This window comes from Dermacentor silvarum, chromosome 5, assembly GCF_013339745.2.
Source record: "Dermacentor silvarum isolate Dsil-2018 chromosome 5, BIME_Dsil_1.4, whole genome shotgun sequence".
NCBI lineage: Eukaryota > Metazoa > Arthropoda > Arachnida > Ixodida > Ixodidae > Dermacentor > Dermacentor silvarum.
Window position 1 is genome coordinate 36,707,021 of NC_051158.1, and position 22,289 is coordinate 36,729,309.

The following is a 22,289-nucleotide window of genomic DNA, read 5'->3' on the forward strand; positions in this document are numbered from 1 at the left end:
TAAAACGTTCTTTCGACAATTGTAGTGATTAGGTGGTGGAAGGTGACAGGTGATATCACATTTAGTGTCCCCCTGTCCCCATAACATATGTGCTGAGGTGGATTTCAGGCACCGCTCAGGGCATAATTTAAAGAAATACTTAAAGCATAATATTGATCACCCCTATTTTTAGGCTATGTTTTCTAATTGAACTCACGGGTGCGGTCAGTAATCAATGAGGGCAGAACCTGAGCACAATTTGATAGGCCAGTTGCTTCTATATACTCAGGCTGTAGCGCAGGGAACACGAGTACAAGAAATGTAAAAGAGACGCCACGAGCACTGAAATAACAGCCGAGTTATTTTTGCTGACCAACCGACACGCATGTATTGTTGGAACTCGGGGTAGCATTTGCGGCGGTGATTCTCCAGCCGTAGGGATGAGTACGTCAGGGAATAGGAGCGACAGAAAAATGGTTTATTGTACAATATGTACAGCGGCTCCAGCTATGGAAGCCTGCTCCATGTAGAACTTCGACCATTTGCCTCACTATATGTCTCAGTACACATCAGAACAGGTCAGGACACACCACTGCACCCAAGGTGTCCGCTGATAAAACGGTCGTCTTCCTAGTTGACTCGGCTAGGGAATCTGATCACCTTGTTGCGGCCAATCAGAGGGCTTGCATTGTTCACGGAGCTCCGCCTCTAATGTTGCACCCTCGTCGTCTCATTTGCCGCAACTACGTGGCCATCTGGGAAACTAAGATCGTCGCCGTTCCCACGGTAGTAATTCTACGAAGTTGGCCCCTCGCATCAATCAGTGGCATCTCCGTGACGGTCAGCTTGTCATGGTCGGTGTCGGGCACTGTCGCCGTCTGGACGGCGCTGATGACAGGGGCTGCCTCGTGGGCAACACCCGAATACTGCACGTTTCGAGGTTGAGACGTAACAGCACATAGATACAGAATATCGGTATGGTGAGCAATGAAACAATAGCATAAAGAACAGCAGTTTGTTCAGCGTTCGTGGCGCCTGATTTACGTTTCCTGTGTACTTTTGTGTACTAATGTGCGTACTTTCAATTTGCGTGATTATTGCCACGATGGTCACAAATGCAATAACACTTCATCTTCAGGTGGCATTTCTTCATTCTAGCATATTTTTTTCAGGCTGTCACCCTGGGTTTGATACCAATTTGATTAACATTCAGGAGCAGCAATGTTTACCTATTCCAGAACCTAATCAGAAAGCTGCGCCGAGGGAGTAACTGTATTTGCACGTTCTAGCCTAGTATAAGTACTGCACCTATCTTCTGCTAAGGTGAAAAATAGAACAAATTTAAATTACCGTTCCCAATAGACGTGTGTAGGCTGATTATAATAATGATTTTTATGCAAAGTGAGTGCAAATAAGATATAATTATTAAGTTGGTGTGGTTACAACGGGCACGTTAAAAATTTCAGGTCAATGTGTTTTCAATAACGAAAAAATTCCTGCTGGCCATAGCCGCAATATGCGAGATCCTTGTGCGGAAGTATCTTGCATACTCCAAAGCGGCGCGGTGTTTCTAACCAAGTGAGTACTTAGGAAATACATTTGAGACTGTATTCTTGAGTATAAAATAACTCTTGTGAAAGAATTCACACATTGGCTCCGAGCTTTATGTCCCCAGTGACGTCACGGTCAAGCTGCGCCTCCACACTTGCAGGGGCGTGGCTGGTTGAAACGTGCCCAGCCGCCGCCAGAGACGCCTGCCGCAGTCACGGACACCGCGCGCGTTTGGCGCGAACGCGGGGAAACGGGGAAATGCGGACGGCGTCAGCAGCAGCTCTGCTGACGCTGACGCCGCTGTTGGTGCTGCTACAATTTCTTTCTCTCTCTCTCTCTCTCTTTCGCTTTCTCTCTTCCGAGCATGGCGCGCGCCGCGCGCTTGCTTTCCTTCCCTCTCCCTAACGTCCCATGGCAAGGCAACATCTGCACGGCACGAAGAGGAGGCGAAGCACACGCCGATCCGCGAGGTGGTTTCTAGGCAACGCGTGGCGACGTCATCGTCAGGAGCAGTTTTTGTTCGCACTACGCGGCGCAACCAAGAGCTTAAACAGCTCCGCTGTTTAACTTGCCACTTGCCCAAGTGCGACTTTTCGCAGAGGTGAAGGCACTCAACAAGTATGCGTTTCACGACCGCGGCTTATTCACTTGTACAATGGCGGCGTTGGGGCGTTTCTTGCAGGTCCGTCAAATAACCCCCGTGTTTGCCTTAATGCTGGCGTAATCCGATAGCAGGTGCAGTATTTCGTCCGCCTCTCCAGCCGTTCGCACTCCCTGGCTGAGCCAACACTTCGTTCCTGGGTTACGCGGGCCGTCGACCCGCCTCGTCGCCACATGAAGTAACTGAGACACAGGTTGTAATGACAAAGAATCAGCCCTTATTCTCCACTGAGCAACTAAAACATATGGAGCTGGTGTGACGTCACCGGCTGGAACAGATAACAGCCTACACGGTGACACACTGGGAGACCAACAGCAGGCGGCGCAATCACCGCTCCCCTGGCTGGCGTTATCACGTCACCACACATAGGAAAACACATAGGCGACAGCTCCCCATGGTAAATTTTATGCGGTACGCGACGGAAAGGCGACAAGTGACAAAAGGAAGCCTGGGAAAACACGGGGAACGCGGGAGATGTAAATTCAAGATGATGAGCAACACGAGAACAAGGTGAGAGCTGGAGCCAACGTTTCGACATCTGGACTTGTCTTCTTAAAGGCCACATATGTGCTCCTCGGCACAGTATATATAGGTAGGGTTCTTCCAAAGGGGATAGAATGTAAGGCAGGTGGGTGAAGTAACGGAGCGAGAGTGTGTTACTGGTGAGGGTGAAAAATTGGGAAGAAAGATTCCACTACTGATAGTCGATGGTGGAATTTGAGGCAGCGCCGTGTGTTAGGTGGTTGACGTGGCATTGTAGGTTCCTTTTACGTGGAAGTAAGAGGCCTGGACGTCGGGGAGTGGGGGGGGGGGGGGGAGGGGACGGCGGTATCTGCTCTGCTGGAGGTCAGTGAGGTATCGCGTCTGAAGGCGAGAATAAAAGCTATCGGCAGAAAAATGGTGCTCGTGGAAAACGATTTCAAAGACGTGGGGGGGGGGGGGGGGTAAATGCATACATAAACGAACGAAAAGAAGGGGTGAAAGCAAAGGGAGGTTGGAATAATATTGACAATCGAATAACAACACAAAGGAGAAAAAGAAGAACTACACAACTTAATGAAAAATAACTAAGTGCTGTTGTCTAGGCTTTGAAGTTCAGTATAGCGAATAGATTCTAAAGCTCCCTTTGAAACGTTCATGACTATTGATTGCAATGTCTTGAACTTATGGGTCAGGTACGATTCTCTGTATTTTCTGTCCCGCGAAGAACGGAAATTTGACTGTAGTATGTAGAGTTTAAGTTCATAAAAGTTATGCACCTGGTTGGTTGATAAGCTCGGCGACGGCTTTGGAAAGCGTTTTAGATGTCTCCGCGCGATGTAAGTTTAACCTGACGTTGATTGATTGTCCCGTTTTGCCTATATATTGTTTATTGCAGAAAGAACGCTCAAGCGCATAAATTACATCGGAGCTAGTGCAAGTAAAGGTAGCTTCCACTTCGTGTCTATAGCTATTTGCGGTGCTTTTAATTTTAAGGTCACATTGAAGGTGCCTGCAGGTTTTGCATCTGGGGGGAGAACATGCTTTTATTACGAGGGAATGATGTTGGCTGACTTTTGCGTGCACTAACATGTCTTTAATGTTTCTGTTGCGGCGATCATTAACCCTTGGTACATCCGGGGGTATTCTCGTAGCATGTACTTTATGTTTGGGAGGGCATTAGAATATTACGTTATAAAGGCTGGTGGTCTATCACATTCTGGTGTAGCTTGTTTCTTAGCTAATGCCGACTGCCTCTCTAATCTTGATGTGACGTCATAAGCCCGGTCGAGAGGAATTTGTAGACGGTTTTGTTCCGCTAGCGTTACTTTAACATCATTTAGGTGGTGGATATGATCGTTGTCTTCGCTACTGACTCTTATTCGTTTCGCTTGTCCCACAAAAATTCATCGCTTGCTGTGCCGCGCGTGATGACTGGTGTAGTCTAAATACTGCTGACTATCCGTACAGTGTTGTTCTCAATTTTCCATTTTCTATGTAAACCGTTGTGTCGAGGAAGCTGATCTGACTAGGAGAGAGGTGAGCAGTGAACTTAATACTCGGGTGAAAACAGTTGAAATGGCTTATTAGGTCGATTAGCGCGTTTGTGCCGTGTTCACACATTATGAATATGTCGTGAATGTTATGCAGGTATACACCCGGCGACAAAATAAGCCGGGACACGAAGTCTGAGAAAAAGCTGAATATCTTCGTAGCCTGTAGCAGTAGCAAGTAAAACTGTATACGACAATCTTGTTAGCATATTTTAGTCGAAGCCCGAAATGCAAATGCCAGGCTACGTTGTGAGGCTGCGGATATATTCAGCTTTTTCACAGATTTCATGCCCCGGCTTATTTTGTTGCCGGGTGTACGTCTGGGGTTTTAAAGAGTTTGATTTTATCAGGCTTGCTTCAAGCTGTCCCATGAAAATGTTGGAATGCGTGGGAGCGAATGGTGTTTCCATGCTTGTGCCGAAAGTTTGTAGGTAGTGAATAGAATCGAATTCGAAATAGTTGAGCGTGAGAACTAACTCGAGAAGTGACTAGGTAAACTTCCGGAGCGTGCGCTTGAGGATTGACTGCGAGGGACTTCGACATGGCTTCAATACTTTCACTCTTGGGTATGTTAGAGTAAAGAGCAGAAACAACTAAAGTTACTAGAAAAGCGCAGTCGGACAAGATTTGGTTAGCGTTAATCGAGTCGATAATTCCAAGGAAGTGGGGCGTATCTTGACCAAAAGATGGTAGGGTGATTGGGATTGAGTTGTTTAGTTCTTTTTTGTTCTCTTTTTTTTTCGTTATTCAATTGTCATTAATATTCCAACTTCCCTTTGCTTTCAGTCATTCCTTTCGTTCTTTTATTTGAATATTTACCCCTCCCCATCTTTTTTCATTTTTTTCCAATGGCATCATTGTTCTGACGCTACTTTAAATCTCTATTTCAGGCGCGATAGTTCACTGACCTCCAGGGGAGCAGATACCACCCCCCCTCCCCATTGTCCAGGCTCCTTCCACGAAAAGAGGAACATACAATGACACGTCAACCAGCTAACACACGGCGCTCCCTCAAATTCCTCCATCGACCATCAGTAGCGCAATAACTTTCTTTTCAATTCTACACCCTCACCACTAACACTCTCCCTCGTTACCTCACCCACCCGCGTTACCTTCTCGTCGCTTTAGAAGAACCCCACCTATATATACTGTGCCACGGAGAGCATATGTCGCCTTGAAGAAGACAAGTCCACTTGTCGAAACGTCGGCTCCTGCTCTCACCTTGTTCTCGTGTGAAAAGGTAGCCTGCACCCTACAGTTCATTAGGTAGCAGCTACCATGGAACGGGTGATTCGGGCAGCGGAGGATATCTGGCCGCGTTAAGCTCTGGTCAGTGGCTCTGCGCCACGTTCGATTAGCCGGCGCCTTTGCGTGCCCGGCTTTTGGAAGCCGTGCTCTGCGTGAGCACCCAGAAGCGCACCACGTACAGCAGCTGACGCGGTAGCATCGCGTGAACTCTCCTGAAAGGCTCACTCAGCATCGGCCCAGGTACCGCTCCGCTTGTCCTCCTAGATCAGCTTTCCAGCCAAAGAAAATGCCTGCATAGTCCCTCAGCTGTCGGGAGTGTTGCTTCGGGTGCAGACGCAGTGGCGTGAGGCGGTGGTTCGTTCCTATAGGCCGGACGCCGAGCGAGTAAGCTTTAACTTCGAGCGCCTAGCTTCGAGCACTGCAGACGCCAGGTGTTACGCTATCAGAAGGCTCATTCACAAGCCGCCATTTACATTTGAGTTTCCTTTTCGCCCTCACACGGCACACTGCCTTGTTTTGTCCCTCTCCTTGTCGCCTATCAGATATCTTAACATAAATTACTACGACAGGTGGTACACATAACCAACACTTCTACATCTGATTAACGCCAAGTATTTGTTAACTTGAAACTCACATAATCATTCAAAAAAAAAAACACAGGACACATTACACACTGAACAACGCAAAACGCGTAACTGCCATAAAACGATACACGTAATTGCACGACTTGTGAAAAGGGAGTGTTCTGATGTTTTCATTTTCTTCTTTCTGGTCTTTTACCCCAGAAAGAAGAAAATGAAAAAGCAGAACACTCCCTTTTCATTTTCTGCTCAGAGTCTTGGAACGAATATATAACCTATTTTGCAACGTTTAAACATACTTTCAAAATGTTTTTTTCGGATCACTTCTTATCCGAAGCCTCTGACAGCCTTCACCTTTTGTACTTGATTTGTAGAATAAGCGGCCAATCCGCCTTCTTCAAAGTGCGCACGCGCCCTGCCCTAGCGCATTAGTCACGAAAAATTTTGGAAGGGTCGCGCGCGCGCGGTACGTTATCGGAGGCAAGTACCCCTAAAATAAGAAGAGCTTACAAATCCATCTGTCATTCTTTGTTGTATTGATGTATATAATTGATGATGATATATTGATGTATACATCAATTTTTACATTATTTATACATCAGTTAGTCTAGTTTATTCTCATAATGATCTTGTTCACGTCTATAAATAATTTATTTCATTGAGTACTTTATTGGGTAATCGCTTCGTTAATACTAACCCACCCAGATTTGCCTCTGATGAGAATATTTTGTGGCATTCAATACACTCGAACTTCAGAAGGCATACTTCTTATTTTACAGCGTTGTCACTGTGGAATCGCGTGCAATCAGAAAAAAAAGTATATTCTTCGTCATTAGGAAATTTCAAAAGAAAAACTGTTGCTGCGCATTCTTATGAATACCTAGTGGTTTGAATTTTTATCATGTATTTGCTGCTTCAAATTGTAAAGGATTAATGTTTTAAATGTGTTTGTTCTTGCTTCTTCTAATATTCTGACTTTCTGCATTTTATAACGCACTGCATTGGACTCCCCATCTATTGTTTATATAATTTCTTGACAGGATGTCCCAATGCAGCATGGTGCTCTGGTACCTCGCCTAAATTTAGCGATGTAATTTTTTTTTCTATTCGTGAAAAAAACACTGTTTGATAGATTGAAAAAACAAACCTGCCCTTAAACACACCTTCAGTTTATTACTTATCTCCTAGCACAGCAGAATAATTTTCTCTACTGGAAATAAATCTATTGCCTTTTATTGACGGCTGCAGTGAATGTGAACAAATCTATTCTAGCGGATACACTGAGTCCCTATATATATACGGTCGAGCACCTCTACAGCCAACGCCTCTACAACGAAATGACCTGAATGACAAAGGAATATTTTGGTCCCGCTTCTGTTTTGAGTAGTGCGGGGCCAGATATTTAGAATAAAGTCACCTGTACAACAAATTATTTCAGCGGCCCCAGAAACTTATATAAAAAGGCGTTGGAGTGTGTAGCAGAAAGCTTTAAAGAACAAATAAATCTTTAAAAAATGACGCTCGTTATACTTAGCCTGCAAACGTGGCACCGGTCGGTCGTGAATGATTTGAAGCTTTATCTCACCTATTTTCACAGATTATAAGTTTTGAGAATAGTGTGCAATGTAAATGACATTTTAGCAGGTGTTGACCTTTCTTGCGCATCTGCGTGTGTATGTATGTCCATGCTTTTTGTCCTACTCTTTTTCGTATATCTATGATTATCGTATATGAAACAGCATGCCAAGTATGTCGCTCAGATAACCTCTCCAAATACCATTAAACCTTTCTCTATCTCTCCCTCTTTCTAGGTGCCCTCCAACGAATTTACCATCAAATAGAAATTGCAGAGTGGTGAATGGATCCGACGCTGATTATCCATATTGTTGCGCGCAAGTTATATGTCAATAAAATTTGTCTAAGTGCTCAATTCTTTTTGCAGAAATTCAGATGCAATAGCATCAGAACCCTACACACGATGAATTACAGCAATAACTGCAATAAGTTTCAAACGTATATGAAAATTTCAGCACAATCAGTTTCGCCAGTATGTAAACTGAACCTATGTAAGTTTCAATCTTAAACTTCCGTTTGTTTATTATATTTGCCTGCTGGATGAGTGCCCGATGATAGATATGTCATATCAATATGCTCGAAGATTTCAACCTAAGAGACTCCAGATCTACGAAGACGATAGCTTACAGGCAGTACAATCCAACACGGCAGCACACTGGCTACAGCATGTTGTAAATATGAGCCAACACTGCAGCAAAAGAAACACCATAAGGTCATTTTGAACTGTCTACCAAAGGCAGATATATCAAACAATGTCGCGTTTGGGGAAACGCCAACCTCTTTGGGGGAGGGGCGAAGCTTTTCAAAACCTACCCATGTATATATATATATATATATATATATATATATATATACCCTTTGCTACCAAATTTCTATTGCTTGCTTTATGGCGAGAGCAATTATATCGAGACTGTAGGCAAATTTTCGAAATTGTCGTCGCCGTGAAGTTCCGTCTTAAATCCAAAAAAACATATAAATGAGTGACCCATACACTGTGGGTGCGGGAAAAAGCACGTAACACTCTGGCGGAAAAGATCGCGGCTTGATGGGCATTATCTTCCCACGCGCTCAATATTCGGGTTAGTTGTAGGTCACGTAATCAAACGCGAATGGGACGGTGAGCATGCGTCTTCCCCTCTAGCCCTGCCGTAGCTGTGAATGACTGTGTGCGGCTGACGCTTTTGCGGCCCACGTAGCATGTCTAATTCTTGGCAATCATTGGTGGGTGCAATGATAAAGGGCGAGCAGGGATGGCTGCTAACTTCAGGCGCGCTGTCTTCATTGCCAGGCTGTGTTTCCGCGCCCCTAGTGTTCCAGAGAGACAGAGGTCATTGCAGATTACTGACAGAGGCCGTCTGTAGTGGACATAAAAATAGGCAGATAATGATGATGAATCTAATTTTCGGAGTTGCGGTGAATCGCGTGGCTGTACGAGCCGTTCGCCTCCGCTGCCCGCGTTCTTCATAATGCTTGTGAAAGCCAGCGCTCGAGATCATCCAGTGAGGTATTTACAGGTTTACATGGTTCGTGCACGACACTATGCTTGCTATCATATATTTAAGTTAATGTTTACTACAATTTATATGGCCACTATAACTAACGAATAGACTCGTGTAAGAGCCGCACTTTTCTGTTGCGATTTTGACGGGCCTTTCATGGGATCAGCCCATTTGACCACATTTTCCAACTACGAGCCTCTGTGATCACCTCCTCTCGACATCCAGTAGCGACGTGCGAAAGTACGCTGCGCGCGACATTTCGCTCTTGAGCCCGATCAGAATCAGCGCATGGAACGCGATTGCTTCTCGGTTGTATGTCTTTCTTTTTTTAATTTTTAATACTGGCTGTCAAATTCGGGGTGCTGCCCTTACACGGGTGCGATCCTTACACGGATTTACATGATAAGAGTCTTCTTTCGTGTAATTGCATTATACTTCGCTATCACTAATACTGCTTCGCCTTCCCGGACAAACTGCATTCTTTTTTTTTTGGTATTTTGAGTCCGAGTATAAGCGCTGCTGCGCATGATTTCTAGACTTCTATTTATTCTGATTTCGAGTGAATCCGGCTTGGCATAATTTCGGCTACTGAGTGAGTTATATATACTAGGTGTTTCAGCGATCACTTGCAAAAGCACCTGCCGCAGTGGCTCAGTCAGCTAAGGCGTTGCGCAGCTGAGCCGAAGATCGCGGGATCGAATCCCGGCCGCGGCGGCCGCATTTCGATAGAGGCGAAATGCAAAAACGCCCGTGTGCTTGCGTTGTAGTGCACGTTAAAGAACCCCGGTGGTCAAAATTTATTCGGAGCCCTCCACTACGGCGTGTCTCAAAATCATAACTGGTTTTGGCACGTAAAACCCCAGAAAGAAGGCTTTCAAAAATTTTAAAGGTTGCCTGTGGCAGATAGCACAATTCTAGTTCATGAGGTCGTCTACTTGAAGAGGCGGACAACAGTTGCACAAAAAATGCAATGCATATTCTACTAATCAACAATACAACCAATTAAGTTTTTAGCTAATTACCTTATTGCCCATGTTGCAATATACAAATTCTAGCCGTGGAGTAGTGTCCAGGGCAGCAGTGTCCAGATATTAATTCTCCAACTTCGGAGAAAAATGCATTGACATGCCAGTCACTTTCTTAATAAAACGTCGTTTTATGCACAAAAGTATGAATAGATATATAAATTATGGGGTTTTACGTGCCAAAACCTAAGACGGGCATGCCCATTCTGATGCTGGACTAAAACAGCGCCGATTCCGTAATCGCTAGCATCAGTGCGTAGTTCTGTTCGAGCGGAACTGTCGAAATGAGCCAGGACAGGTGTTGTAGTGAGCAACGTGATGAGGGTAGAGAAGGCGGCACCCTCTGCAGCACCCCCCCCCCCCCAATAAAAACAAAAAAACGAGACGCCTTTCTTCAGTAAGTTGGTGAGAGGGCGTGCGATTTCCGCGAAATTCTCCAGAAAACGACGGAAGTAGGATCACAGATCCAGAAAGCTAGGAACTTCTTTTGTGCAAGTCGGAGTGCACAGATCCTGCACAGATCAAACTTATCAGGGTCGGGGCGAACACAGGTTCAGTCGACGAGATAACCGAGCATGAGAAGTTGCTGACGTCCGAAGTGGCAATGCGATGAGTTAAGTTGCAGGCAGGTTTGGCGAAAAAACAGAAAGGATAGCAGAAAGTCGGTCGAGATGCGTTTCAAATGTCGGTGAAAATGCAATGACGTCATCAAGGACAACACAGGCAAATGGACCATTTAAAACCTGTGTAAGAGGGTGTCCATCATGCGTTCGAAGGTGGCCGGGGTGTTGCATAAGCCGAAAGGCATGACTTTAAACTGATAAAGGCCGTCAGGGGGAAAAAAAGCGGTCTTCTCACGGTCCATGTCATCGACGGCGATCTGCCAGTACCTTGACCGAAGGTCGATTGAAGAAAAATACTTGGCGCCATGAAGGCAATCCATGGGGTCGTCTATGCGTGCGAGCGGGTACACGCCTTTTTTGGTGATCTTGTTGAGATGCCGGTACAACACGCAAAATTGCCAATTGTCTTCTTTCTTTTTAACAAGAACCACAGGAGAAGCCCAAGGGCTGCAGGACGGCTCGATTAGATCTTTGGCGAGCAACTTGTCGACCTCCTTTTGAATGATGCGGCGCTCAGCTGGAGAGACGCGGTATGGCTGTCGGTGTTTATGCGGTGCTTGACAGCGCAGGTTTGACCCAGTGGACGGTCACAAAGGCCAAAGACGTCCCTATTAGAGAAGGTGAGGCGAAGGAGATCATCAGCGTTATGGGGCGAAAGGTATGAGTGATACTTTTGTTTAGGTCGAAAGGAGACAGATCTGGTGAAGAAGACGGGATATAGGTGGTTTCCGAGCGACCAGCATCAGGAGGAGACAAGGTCGGGATAACGCAGTCGTAGGAGGGAGTCAGCATAGCGAGTGAAATGCCCTGTGGGAGCACTTGTGTACACAGTCCGAAATTGATCACAGGAGGACAAGTAAGATTGTCCCGTATAGTTATAACAGTGTGAGGCAAACCAACACTGTGCGTCAACAGAACGGCGGTGATGGGAGCGAGCACACAGTCACCATCGGCTATTGGTGGAGAGGGCGTCCCAGCAACACAAGTCACGGCTTGCGGCGGCAAACGGACGTGCTCAGCAGAACAGAGTTGACTCTTGATTGGTCTGTGCTGATCAATTACACTTGGTAGGTCAAGCTGTACAGTACCAGTGGAAGAATCGATGAGGGCGGAGTGGGTGGACAAAAAGTCTACACTGAGGATGACGTCATTGGAACAGCAGACGAGGACGGTGAACAAAACAGAAGTTTGACGGCCAACAACACTGACACGTGTGGTACAAAGGCTGCACGTACAACACGTGATGGAGCAGGTCTCTTAACTTTCTTCAACTGCTGGTGGAGGTGAGAGCTCATAACAGAAATATGCGCGCCGGTGTCAATCAAAGCTGTAACAAGTAGGCCATCCACTTCAACGTCGATCAGGTTCTGATTGGTAGGAAGCGTCAACATACGAATTGCAGGGGAGTTCGGAATAGCAGCGTCACCTCCAGGAGCTGCAGCCGTCAGTTTCCCCAAGGAAAAAAAAACGCCGGTAATAAGACAGGGGCGGGGAGGAGGTGACCGAGAAGGTCGGCGTCGTGGCGAGGGCGAGCGGATGTAATGAGTGGTGTTAGTACTGGCCTTGGCAGATGTTTCTTGGTCAGGTTGGCTTTGTACCTGGCGTTGACTTCGGGGTGGATAGCGGAAGCTGGAGAAGCTGGGTCGGGCAGACGAAGGCCAAGGACTTCGGCAATATCGTGAAATGTGTCCAGCACGTCCACATCGAAAGCAAATTGGCTTGTCGTCTGGCGTCTGCCACGCATACGGATCACGATAATTCGGAGTGGGATAATGGCGTTGGAGAGGGTTGAAGGTGACTGAAGGGTACGTATCAGGATGGTTGACAGAGCAGATGGTTTGAAGGCACACGTTTGCCCGTTCTTGACGAACAACGAATTGTATAAGGGATATGTAGGTTGGGCATCACTGGGCTCTCTTCGCATTAGATGTGTGGGCAATGCGGCTTCGATTTCGCGTCGAACGATTCGGGTGATAGTCACCGATATTGAAGGCTGAGTCAGCATACGAACATCCTCAAACGTTGATGTCACTGCCATGTTCGGAAGGCGGGCGAATTGGTGGGCGATACGTCGGCTTTTAGCATCTTCGAAGCGTCGGCATTCAGTAATAATCTCGTTGACTGTCGAAGAGTTTTTAAACAAGCTCAGGTTAAAGGCATCGTTCGCGATCCCTTTCAGTATGTGCGCGACCTTATCGGCTTCTGTCATCTTGGAGTCAACCGTCCAGCAAAGGGCCAGCACATCCTGAATGTACGCCAAGTACGACTCGGTGGACGTGTGGACACGCGAGGCAAGTTCTTGCTTGGCGGCACGCTGGCAGCCTGCAGGTTGTCCAAACAACTCGCGAAGTTTAGTCTTACATACGCTCCAGCTTGTGAGCTCCTCTTCGTTGTTATCCAACCAGGCCTTCGCATGTCCTTTAGATAAAATATGACATTTGCCAACATCATGGTCGGATCCCACCTGTACTCTGCGTAGGGGCACCGTCCGCCATGTGCTGTGTTTTCACGACCACCCGAATTAGAACGCCCACCCCCTCCTACCTCCCCCCCCCCCCCTCCTGAGCGTGGTACGCAACTGAAGACGGCGCGCTTCTTATCAGCTTCCTTGCTTTGCGTGCGCTTAACTGAGCCTCGATCTCCGGCTCACCTTCGCACGCTTTCACTCGCACACAAAGTATACGGCGCGCGGCAACAATTTTATCGCCTTTTTTTTTTGTCTCGTACAGACTTTGAGGCTGACGGAATCTTTAACCACAACAGGCAATATACCGTAGCGGACGAGAACATTGTTCTGTGCATTGCAAAGAGGTTGTTCTTAAGGAGGAGGAAATGCCTACTGTTAGAGTGCACTGATGTCATAATAAATCAATTGACAGGCGCATGAACCAGTGAAGCCCGCCGGGGTTTCTTTTTCAAGCGAAGCTTGTATACGCTAGCCTGCGACGGCGATCTAACGCTAAAGAAGGCCTGCGCGGCCCACGCAACACAGTCACAGCGTAAGCTAGGTGGAGCGGCTCAAGAGTAGTTCCAATTTCGGCACCACGTACAACAGGGTTTTCGCGGCGAAGTCTCTTCACCTCGTTTTAACGAGAACGATCTGGACTGTCCGCCCGGCGTCGACAGCGAGCTGCGGCTTGTAATGCTCTCTGCACAGCAGTCCGCTGAGCCCGATGATGCCTGGTTGTAGCCGCGCACATAGCTCTACGATTCGCTTCTTCAGCAGCGGTTCGTACCTTGCGAGGAGACGCCATAGCGTGTATCGAAGAGGTATCCAGAGTACGTGGCGTATATCTCACATCCATTGACCCATGGCATGGTACGTTGTTGTTGATGGTGATGATGATCGTTTATTGTAATCTTCAAAACGGGCTGGTGACAAATATTCACCTAGCCCACTTAAGTTAACCACGTCCAGTTGCATACAGCATGCAACTGCTATATGCAACTTACATGTCGGGTACGCTGCGTTTGCACGCGCCTTAACTAGATGGCGCCACCATAATGGCGGACGCTCAGGATCGCGGTGATTGCCCGCCACGTCTGAATCGAATCTCGTCGTCTGCGCCTGCGCGCCTGCCTAGGACGCCTTTATAGGGAATTTTCCGCTACCTGATAGCAAGCGCCGTGTAGATGCAAGGTCTACGAGGCAACACCTAATTGAAAGTCTCACGTACACGCGTGATGCCCTAAAGCACATGAGTGAACCGCCATAGAGGTTTCAGGAGCTTAACGCTTAGGTGCTTGAGGTGGCCTCTTTTTAGACATTTTACGTCAGTACGCTCTAGCCAAATGATGTAATAATGTGTAGCACCAAGAGACCTGCTTTGTATTCGTACGTGAGTACTTATTGTTGCGAAGAATGTAATAAAGAAAAAAAAAGCTTGCTTGGCTCAATGGTAGAGTATCTGACTCCCGCGCAGCGGGCCCATGTTTGACCCCGGCGGGAACAGAGTCCTTTTTTTCGCATTTCCGGCAATAGTGGTTACGGTGACCGGACACCGGCTGCGATGGTGGCAGCGGCGGACACCATCGCGAACCGAAATGGCCATTCGAATGAGCCCATAACATCTTACGCTGTAAAAAAAACCAGCTGCTCGCAGAGCTGCACAGGCAGTCGGCACGCGCTCGTGCCACTGCTCCCGCGTTCGCCGTCGTCGTCTGCTCCAACAGCTGGCTGCGTTGCCGCTAATCATTCCAGCGGAGAATTTCACTTCTCTTTTGTCGTCGTAATGGGGAGGCCGCGTTTACGGGGGTATGAGTCGTTTATTGTCTTAAGTAACGGACAAATTTAATTTTGAAATTTCATGGAAAGCAATCCGATTTTTCCATGAGGGCTTCCGAAGCCTTGCCGAAACGTCAGCGAAGAGCCACAGGCCCCTAGTTCAGGGAACGCGATGTTGAGGCCAAACGTCAGCGTCGTCTAGCCCTCCAGGAAACCTGACAACGATGGTGCACGCCTCGGCAACTCTAGCGCCAAATTCCCCGGTGACACGACCAGGTTTCAACGCGAGTTCCCCAACCGGACCTTCGCAACCAGCTCCAGTGCGTGTGACCGGTTCTGGGCTACTGATATTTTTTTTTTAATTTTACGTCAGGTGTGATGCTCAGTAAGACGCCATGTGCTTTTACCGAATCGGCGCTTCCAATTCGTCCTATGACATGTCATCTACGACGTTAGTCTGCAGAGCATGTGTCATCTTTAGCTGCATTCTTGGTGCAAATTTATCGAGACAGATGGCAGACATCTGCAAAGCCATTTCCGTAAATACACTGAGTTTACCATGTGCCTCAGTGAGTCACGTTTCTGCGTGCTGAGACAAGGGTGCGTCATTTGCGTGGCAGCATCCCTTGAAGTACGCCAAGGGGGACGTCAAGGAACCGCATAGTCTTTTATTGACGTCAAAGAAGCATGTCTTACTTTTGACATTAACTGAACTTTCTTAGTTAGCGTCTCGCTTCGCATAGCACTTGTATGCCTGGTGGCAGCTTATCACACAAAACGTAAATGGTTTTCAAATAAACATGTCATTTCCATAGATTTTACATTAAAATCCGCACAGTACCCATACCAAACTTAATAATAACAAATTATGCAGTTTGGGAGACTCAGGACCTGAATCTTCTATACGTGCTCGCGCTCCCTTGATAAAAAAAAGCTTAGGTGTTGCTACGGTCCGTAGTCTGTTCAGATTACGATCATGTGTCTTCTACATAGTCTATGTATTGCGTTTCGGCAGTGGTGCGAACCAACCAGCACCGAGCCCAACAAGGTGACGCGGCCGAAAATGTGTATAGGTAAGTTCTATCAGTGCCAGCTGTACTCCGGTGCTCCGGTGATATGGGAAAAACACAGAACAAGTATGAAAGAAGAGAGTAAGGGGAAAGAGCGTGGAGATGGTGGGTAGGAAAAGATGATTGCCGATTACCCCCGGGTGGCTCAGATTCGTGCCGTCCATACTAAGCCGAGGCCAAATGGGTGGGTTGACTCCACCGAGGAGAATTAAAAGACCAAACATCCGGCATCGGCTCCACCCCCAGGATCCTCTTTTTCCCTGACGCGGCTGGAAATGGGAGAGTCCAAACCCCATGCGGTCGGTTCCCTGCTGTCTCACCACACCAAGCGTTTGCTGAAACAGACGCCACTGCGGGAAGTGAAAGGATTGCTTTAGATTTTGGTAGTGCTAATCGTGTGCGCGTGGAGTGATAATTATTCTACATTGGTGTGACTCTAGTAAGCTTGTAGAATTTGCTTTTTAACTAAGCGAAGTAAATGAAAACACTCTATATTAAGAAAGGATTGTGTGAACATTTAGATTGGGCATTTTCAATTCCGTACCAGCACCGGATACACTCTAAATATTTTTTTTTTCATTGAACCGTGGCGGCATACCCCGCGGCACATACACGGTGGTGTATACTGTTTGTGTCAAGGAGGTTAATTGATGAGTGCCGCATAACGAGTGCGACACAACCAGATACCCGAGCGGGCGTCATATATTCATTCAAGAGGAGCACACATGTCCAGTGGCACATACCCACTGATAGAAGTTTCAAGCCTGATTCCTTGAAGCTGCTTAAAGTTACTTTTCTGCATTACACCGGTCACAAGCTAGGCCGAAATATGAACACCAGATCAGGCGCAAGCATAGTGTGAGACGTCTACGCCAGCTATGTCACAAGGACGGAGACGATATATGACCTTTTTCGAGGGAGGGATGTTCATCGCAGGCGTAAGCACGTAAAAGTATGATAAACATCTTGTTACATACTAGAAGTCAAAAGCGTGCAGTTGTGCAGGGAGCGCCAGGAGCAGACTAACAGAACGGCAGCTGAAGCGATAAGCGCTGATGGCGCCGCCTGTTGGAGCAACGTTGAAACGACGAAATACAAAAAAAAAAAAAAGCGCGCGAAGAAGAGAGAACATGGGGAGACATATTTCTACCCACAATTCCAAAATAATTATTATTCGTAGGTTCCAAAGATAGAGCCAGATGTGCAAAATGCATTTAATTTTCCGTTGGCCACCAGAAATATGGCGACGCTGTTTGCCAGATACCGAAATAGCCCAGATGTCCACCCAGTGTTCGAACTGCAAATAACAGTTGCACATATGTTGAGCTTCGGAGAAGGGACAAATTCACAGCGTAGGGAATTCGTGGCATGCCAATGTTAAGAAATTGCGTGGCGCCACGAAGTTTTAAAGCAAAGTTTTTTTTTTTTTGCTAGTTCACCGGCTTTAGTGTCGACGTTCGAGATATGTCCGGGATAGTTTATCTGGCATATATATATATATATATATATATATATATATATATATATATAAAGTTTATTTGAGGGTAACCGCCACGTGGCTCGTATAAACCTTGAAAAAGGGTACCGAGGGGCCCGATCTTTAACCAAGGGCCCGATTGTCAAGGGCAAGTTAAATAGCCTAACATGTGACTATATTTCATTTTCGTATGGGTATTCCACTTGGCAACGACATCCTTTTTCATTATTTCCATCACAATGCAAACACAACGTTTCTAAATATTCTTTTTTGCCCCGAACTGTAACACAGTGGCATAAACTTGACGTATAGACGTAGTCATGGAAGATGACACTGACCAATTTCAGGCTCTTCTTATGGTGCAACTCTTATTATTTGCATGAAAAAAGGCTTGTGTGTTTGTTGTTTTAAAATGTAAAATATTGATATTTGCGTTTGTATTGACTGGTGTATTGCTTTATATTCACTGAATTTATTATGTGTGCCAACAGATCTTGTTATATGTTCTGTACCACCCTCCAAGAACCACTGCCATTGGAGTTAGCAGTATTGTGAATAATAATAATAAGAAGCCGACATACAACGACACCAAAGACAACATAGGGGAAATTACTTGTAGTTAATAAGTAAATTCAAGTAATAATAAGTAATGAAAATGAATGAAAAAAAAGCTTGGCGCAGGCAGGGAACGATCCCACGTCTTCGTATTACGCGTGCGATGCTCTTATCAATCCCGCTAACGTGGTGCCGTTTTCCCACACACTTTGTTGGATATTTATGGTTTTACAACTAGAACTAGCCCTAGGAGTGTTTGCTAGTGCCACGACTCACAAACCTTGGCGGCGGATGGGGTGGTTAGTTCTAGTTATAAGAACAGGAATACCCCAGAAAGTGGATGAGAAAATGGCGCCGCGATAGCTCAATTGGTAAGAACATCGCACGCGTAATGCGAAGACGTGGGATAGTTCCCCACCTGCGGCAAGTTGTTTTTTAATCCATTTTCATTTTCTATAATTTATCATTTCGTAATTCACTTACTCAGTACAAGTAATTTCTCCTATGTTGTCCTTCGTATCGTTGTTTGTTGGCCTTTTATGATATGGTATATACCTTGTATGCTGACACGTATGTCTTCCTCTATTCCGTGTCACAAAAAATTACCTTTTTCAGAAAACCTAAACATGTATTGTCAGTTCACAGGCTGCTCTAATACACAATCTGTCAAAGAAGTAGTGTTCCATATTTTACGGATTCTCAGAATTTTTTTATTTTGTTTGATTTAGCTACTCAGTATCTGCCACTGGCGTCTTAGCCAATCCTACGGAATAGGTATGCTGCCTACGATTTCTACGTGAAACATAAATGTATATTGTCGGCTCGCAGATACCTAAAACACACCGATCTCTTATTAGAATGACTAATTATGTTTCATGAATTCTTTAATTTTAGCCCTGTGGTTTCTGCCACTCGTAGTGCACCCGTTCTCGGTCAATGGTTCTGAAAGGGTCTGTCCCACTGTGATACAAGAGGTATAGAATCTCTAAATGTTGCTTGATAAGTTTCATAATTTTCTGTGCATACAAGTGTCATCGCCAAAATGCACTAATCGCCATTAGATGGAAAGCGCTTACTGAACCACTTTGCTTAAAGGTCATCAGTGCAGACATTTGGGCTTGTTGGTGTAACATGTTTGCAGGTTTTCTTCTGGTCACAAAAAAAAAAAAACACACACACGGACGTAGCAGAAGAGAACGAAGACCCGCACAGGCTCGTTGGAAGTTAGCGCCTGTGTGTGTCTTCGTTCTCGTCTTCTACGTCCGTGTGTGTGTTTTTTTTTTTTTGCGCTACAAGAAGAAAATCTGCTTTGCTTAAGCTTCGCGCCACTTTGACTCCAACATACAGCATTGGAGCTGCCTATTTTTAAAATAGCTTTTCAATATACAGAAAACGCCATATCAATTGGGAAGCTTTGAATTTTTGGGGGGAATCCAACGTAAATAGTCCAATAACAAAAAAAGTCCGACAAACCATAAAGCTGTGCTTCTTTCTATTGCATTTCTTCATCTGTCTATGTCAGTGTGTTTATATTTACATCTTATTAACACGTTGAAATAAGATGATGACGCAGAGGCATAGTGTTGGCTAGATATTTTAGTTCGAAAAACGCAAGCATATTTCGCAACTCACAAAACATACCAAAAGCAAAAGAAACACAGACGAAAAAATCGGTACAAGCAATACATTTATATTCAAGAACACCAAGGGTCACATCGAATAAAAATTCATGCATGTCACTGCTGCAAAACGAAAACAAAATATAACATGCATTATCATTCGCACTGGACAAAAGAGTTCAACTGCCCACCCTAATATCAATCAACTGAATTTCAAGTCTCCGCGAAAATCTTTGAGCATAAGCAAATGCACTTTTTCCAAGAGTAGCTGTTGGCGAGAGACCCCAACATTTACTCTATGTCACTGCAATGTTTACCTATAGATTACTTGCCCATGTTTGCGCGCGTGTAAGCATCTGACAACATGCAGCGATCATTTCTTGCCTAAATCCTTCACTTCCTAGGGAACTGTGGACGGTCTGCTGCGTCGCTTCCGCAGCGGTTACGCGGTTGTAGTTCCCGAGCACGCCACCAGATGTCGTGCTCCATCCGGAGAGCAACAAGTACATAACCGACCTCACGAAGACGTCAAGCTTCTCAATAACACTCGGTCATAGAGAAAGAAATTTAACAAGAGGGGACACTCGGCGAAGACTTGCACCAGGAAACACGTCACGGCCTAGCGTTGACAGCATCCGCGAAATGACGTGAGTATGGCGAAACGAAGTTAGACGACAATGTGTTAATGTGAAAGCATTATATGCCCCACTACGCGAAAATCTGTACACGCCAATTGCAGAGAGATCATTTAAGCACATGACATTCACAATTCTGGAGAGCACTGTGCAAGTGCCCCTTCGTTGTCACTGTGCGATAAAGAAGTGCAATATTCGAACACATGATCTTTATGCCGTTTGACGGAAGCAAAGTTCGTAACACGTGACACCCATCTGTACTTTCGGTTGTGCCATAGCCTGGCATTTAAGGGTGGTTTATGTGCGTAATAAAAATGCTAAGTCGGTGCTCTTTCCAGTTACATCGGTAACTTCCCATTTAGATCGTCGTGCTACTAACCAAAGAGGAAGGGATCCCGCAGTGCGTGGGAGCCGCAAATTTCTTTTTTAATTTCTTTTGCTTCAGCTGTGGTACTCACTAAGACGAGCGTGTGCTTTTTTTATGTGACGCTTCAGCTTAATTATATGATATTTGATCTGAGACGTTCGTTTGCAGAGCATTTGTTATGTTTTCCTGCTTTCTTGACAGAAATTTATCGATGCAGAAGGCAAACATTTATCCAATGCCATTTTCGTGAATGCATTTAATGTAATGACGAATGTAATGACGAATGCGTACCTCTCCACGCGTGTATAATCCTGACTCCTTGAGTTATTGAGCTGCATGGTACATTAAATGCATATATATGTATGTATATATATATATATATATATATATATATATATATATATATATATAAAGCGCGATCAAAAAAGTCACAACTGCGCCGGTAAGGCGAAGCAGGGGTTGCGATAGCAAATCAGCGGACAGCTATGGAAGAAAGGATGGTAGTTTTATTGCCCGTATAATCTTGAAAACATAGGCATATTAATTCTATGAGCAAGCATGGTTTCACGCGCGCAAAAGCAAACATGAACACATCTCACTCGATGACCGCGGAAACTCGCTGTGAAAACGCTGGATTGAGACAGCGCCGCAGCGAGGGAACTTACCTTCGTGCTTCGTCTTGCATCAACGAGAACTAAGCCGCGAAAACACAGTGCCTGGCGAACTGTGTCTCCGACGCAGATGCCTTTCAGGCTACAGCAGCACGCGTGGGTGCTCTATATTGAAAGCCATCCGCGTCGGGGCACAGTCCGCCATGTGCTGTGTTTTCTACGGCCACCCGAACTATAGAACGCCCCAACCACCTCCTACCCCCCCCCCCCCCCCTCCCGACGCAGCGTGGGGCGCAACGGAAGACGGCGAGCTTCCTTCCCGCTTCCCTGCCTTGCGTGCGCGATATTAAACCGCGAAATGCGGCTCACCACCGCACGCTTCCACTGGCGCACAGAGCATACGGCGCACGGAAACGATTTTATCACTGTCCTTTTTTGTCTCGTACAGACTCTGAGGGTGGCGGAATCTTTAGCCACAACAGGCAAGGCGCTACCGTAACTGACGAGAACGATATTGTGTGTATTGCAACGAGGTTGTTCTTAAGGAGGGCGAAATGCCCACTGTTATAGTGCACTGAGGTCATGATAAATGAGTTCAGAGCTATAGGAATTGCTGAAGCCCGCCGGGGTTTCTTTTTCAAGCGAAGCTTGTATACGCTAGCCTGCGCCGGCGATGTAACTCTAAAAAAACCAGCTGCTCTCAGAGCTGCACAGGCAGTCGGCACGCTCTCGTGTCACTGCTGCCGCGTTCGTCGTCCTCGTCTGCTTACACAGCTGGCTGCGTTGCCGCTAATGATTCCCGCATAGAATTTCACTTCTATTCTATCGTCGTAATGGGGAGGCCGCGTTTACGGGGTACGAGCCATTTATTGCCTCAAGTAAGGGAAAAATTTAATTTTGAAAAAATTTCATGGAAATCCATCGAGAATGAACGCGCTCGGGAAAGTGCTCGTTT

General features: G+C 46.1%; 1 long non-coding RNA gene across 2 annotated transcripts in view; it reads left to right on the plus strand.

The window, feature by feature from the left end:
* Positions 1-7,983, plus strand: part of LOC125945338 (uncharacterized) — a 15,422-nt gene extending 7,439 nt beyond the window's left edge. Inside the window, exon 3 of one of the 2 annotated variants that reach the window (XR_007466828.1) lies at positions 7,865-7,983. This is a non-coding gene — a long non-coding RNA (uncharacterized LOC125945338). Of the gene's footprint in view, positions 1-1,445; positions 1,555-7,864 lie in introns of those variants that run through there. The other variant, XR_007466827.1, reaches the window with a different exon arrangement.
* The last annotated feature ends 14,306 nt before the right edge of the window (positions 7,984-22,289 follow it).